Raw genomic sequence first — 3,230 nt, 5'->3', positions numbered from 1 at the left:
CGGATGACACGGGGGACCCGCTGTCGTCTGAACGGTGGCGCCCAGGGTTCCGCCGCTGCCGGGCGCGCACTCTGCTCGGTGTCCACAGGCAGCTGGAGACGCTCGCGCTCTCTGTTCCCGGCTCTGCCACACCTTCACGACTCTCTCCCCCCACGAGCCCCGTGGAGACCGCAGGCGTGGCTCCCGCAGCGACAGGTCACCGGTGAGTGTGAGCTGCTGCCTTCGGGCCGCTGAGCACTGACCGTGAGCCGGAGCAGGCAGCCTTTCCACGGCCCCGTGGAGGGCGGGCTGCCCCCGCTGCCGCCCGGGTCCCAGCCTCCTGGGCAGGGAGCCCGCACGCCCCTCCCCTCCAGGGAGCACCACGTCCCTCCTGCTCTCCCCTCCGCCCCTCCTCCGGCAATTGCCAAACCCCAGGCTCCCGGCTGGCGAGCCCATTCAGACTCTTGCTGGCATGTGTTCAGGTGGGGGACATCCCGCTCACGGGCTTTTCCCTGTTGTCGCGTGAGCTTGTCACATCTCAGAGTCACCTTCGATCCCCCCGAAGCCCGCCGGCCATTCCATCCAGCCCCGCGCTGCCGGTCCCAGGCTCGGGGACGCCACCCCAAGCATCAGGTCAGCAATTCCCGGAGACACCCGGACCCCCGTGTGCTCCTGGGTATGGGGTGAAGGGACCGTGCTCTCAGTGTGACCACGTGCTGGGGACGGTGGCTGGGAAGGGAGTCTGGAGGTGGGAGTGCCCCGGGGAGGCAATGCCCGCGTGGGATCTGTCGACCCAGCAGGGCCCTTGGAGCCCCAGGATTCTCTCCACTCTGGGCTCCGACAGACTGGGGATCTGCCCGCTGGAAGCACACGCCTTGGTTCCCTGGAGGCTCTCATGCAGGGTCCCCTTGGGATGTTTTCGGGTGGCAGCACAATGAACCAGGACCTGGAGACCCTGAGGGCCTTGGAAGGGGCCCACATCCTAGCCAGTTACAATCAGGTGAGGCACAGAGGGGGCCCATTGACTTGACGGGCCCTCATTGCAGGGCTGGGGCCCAGAGCCAAGGATGGGCCCGTTCATCCCAGACAAGGACCAGAGTCCTCGGGAACAAGTGCGACACGGGGGAGGGTCCCAGGCATGGGAAGCAGTTGAGGGTCCATCGGGGATCCTAGTGGTCAGTCGTCGATGAGGTCCAGGCGGGGATCATAGGCGGCAGGAGCTTGGGAGGCCCAAGCTGGGATCCCACACAGCGGGAGCTCGGGGGATCCAGGTGGGGTCCTAGGCGTGTAGGAGCAGGTCTGGCCCAAAGGGAGACTTCAGCAGCGAGAGCACGTATGCCCCAGGCAGGGATCAGAGCCGCAGTCCCGCAGAGGAGACCAAGGGGCTGTGGTTGGCCCTAGGAGTGGGGGAAGCCAGGCGGGGGACATCTCTGGTAGACCCAGGCGCCGCTGTCAGGCTGCTCCCAGAGCCGACAGGGCCTGCCTCTCATGCTGGGCCCTTTTCCGAGGGTCCTGGGCTCCCTGAGGATGCAGGGGAGAGAGGAGCCCTTCTGCTCCCTCCTTTCCCCCTGCCCCCGGCTCGGACGGGACCCCACCACGGACCCTCTCTGTTTCAGGCACGCCCAGCGGGGTCTCCAGGGGCCGCCCGGGAAGAGGCTGACCTCTCGCTGTGCAGGCTCACGGACCATCACGGCTTCCTGCAGTGAGTCCCGGGGCCCTTCTCCGTCCGGTTCAGGGGTGGAATGCGTTGACAGGAACTTCTCTCCCTGGAGGCAGGACCCATGTCCCCAGCTCAGGGCCTCGTCCCCTGGAGCCCTCTGAGGGCTAGACTCTGCTCTGGCTGGAGCTGAGCGACCCGGGCGGCAGACCGAGATCGTGGCAGGAATGGAGCAGGGCCTTGGGCCGGGCCCTTGGGCACCCCAACGAGGGGCCTCCACGCCTGCTTCAGGGAGGCCCGGGGCCTGCCTCCTGCATTCTGTCTGTGGGTCCAGTCAGTTCGGCTGGGACTGCAGGTGAAGGGCTCTGGACGGTGGCGTCCTTTCTGTGGGCGGGTGGTCTGGTCGGGGGCCAGGGCCGAGGAGTACCCTCGGTGACACCCCCAGGCCAGGCCCGCCACAGCTCCCGAAGGCTTCTGGGGGATGGCAGGACGACGCCAGGAACAAGGCCAGGTCAGGGAGGGGTGATGGGCAGCAGAGGGAGGGACTGACCGACCTGGGTGGGAGGAGGGAAGAGGGACAGGAGGCTGTCCTAGAGGGGGGAACCAGGGAAGGGGACCGTGCAGTGGCCTTGCTACGAGGGAAGGAGACGGTTAGGCCGAGGGACCCCATGAAACCTCACCGTGGCCAGAGACTCCGTGTGTGGTCACAGCGCTGCTCCCATGTCCCCAGTCCATGCTCGCCGCCCAGTGACCTGTGGCGTGGAGAGGGGTGGGAGGGCGGGGTCGTGCTCGTGGCTCTAACAAGACAAGGGTCCAGAGCGGCAGAAGTGACCAGCAAGAGGGGTGGAGTCGGGGACAGCAGGGTGATGGACACAGTGAGGGAGAGGCAGGCTAGACACTGGGCAGGCAGGCCCCGTGAGCCCACGGTGTCCTCAGACTGATGGTCACAGGGGCCACCCTGGCGGCAGTGACAAGACTAGGAGTGGCCCATCCCACTTTAGGAGCAGGTCCCTCCAGGGGGACCGCTGAGGGACCCCAGCCCAGCCCACCTGGCAGCAACCACCTTCTCACGGCCCAGGCGGGATGCTGCTGCCCCGCCTGAGCCACAGGCAACCGGCAGCCCCGGCCCTCCCCGGGGTCAGGCCTCCCTTCCCGGGTCCTGGGGGCTGTGGGGCCGGGGCCTGGTGCTCAGGGCTCTGCTTCTCTTGCCTTCCAGGGAGAAGGAGCTGCCCGGCCTCAGCCCCCGAGAGGCCAAGGTACGAGCCTGTCCCGGGGCACGGGCAGGACACGGTGGGTGGGCATGGGGCCGGGGACGGCAGACCCAGTCCCCAAAGCTGTCCCCACGGCTCGGTCACCAAAGCCCCTGTCGCAGGAATCCGCACGTGGGCAGGACCGCGCCTGAGCCCCGGAGACGCTGTCAGCGGAGCGGCCCTGTGCCTCTCAGGCCCCTCGCAGTCTGTTCCGGCCACGGCCCGGCCCGCAGGGCGCCTGGACGCTGCCCATGGGCCGCTCTCCCGCTCCGCGCGGCTCATCCGCTGCCCCCTTCTCCTGTTCCAGCAACATCGCCAGGAGACCCGCAGGGCCGACAAGTGGG

General features: G+C 68.2%; 1 long non-coding RNA gene across 1 annotated transcript; it reads left to right on the top strand.

The window, feature by feature from the left end:
• The first annotated feature begins 1,598 nt into the window (after window positions 1-1,598).
• On the top strand, window positions 1,599-3,230 carry LOC116880564. The gene is made up of 3 exons (XR_004385221.1): window positions 1,599-1,681; window positions 2,853-2,892; window positions 3,194-3,230. It is a non-coding gene; the product is annotated as an uncharacterized LOC116880564 (long non-coding RNA).

The sequence above is a fragment of the Lontra canadensis genome, unplaced genomic scaffold (assembly GCF_010015895.1).
Source record: "Lontra canadensis isolate GAN:19392208 unplaced genomic scaffold, GSC_riverotter_1.0 scaffold66, whole genome shotgun sequence".
Lineage (NCBI taxonomy): Eukaryota > Metazoa > Chordata > Mammalia > Carnivora > Mustelidae > Lontra > Lontra canadensis.
This window is presented reverse-complemented; position numbering and strand designations above follow the sequence as displayed.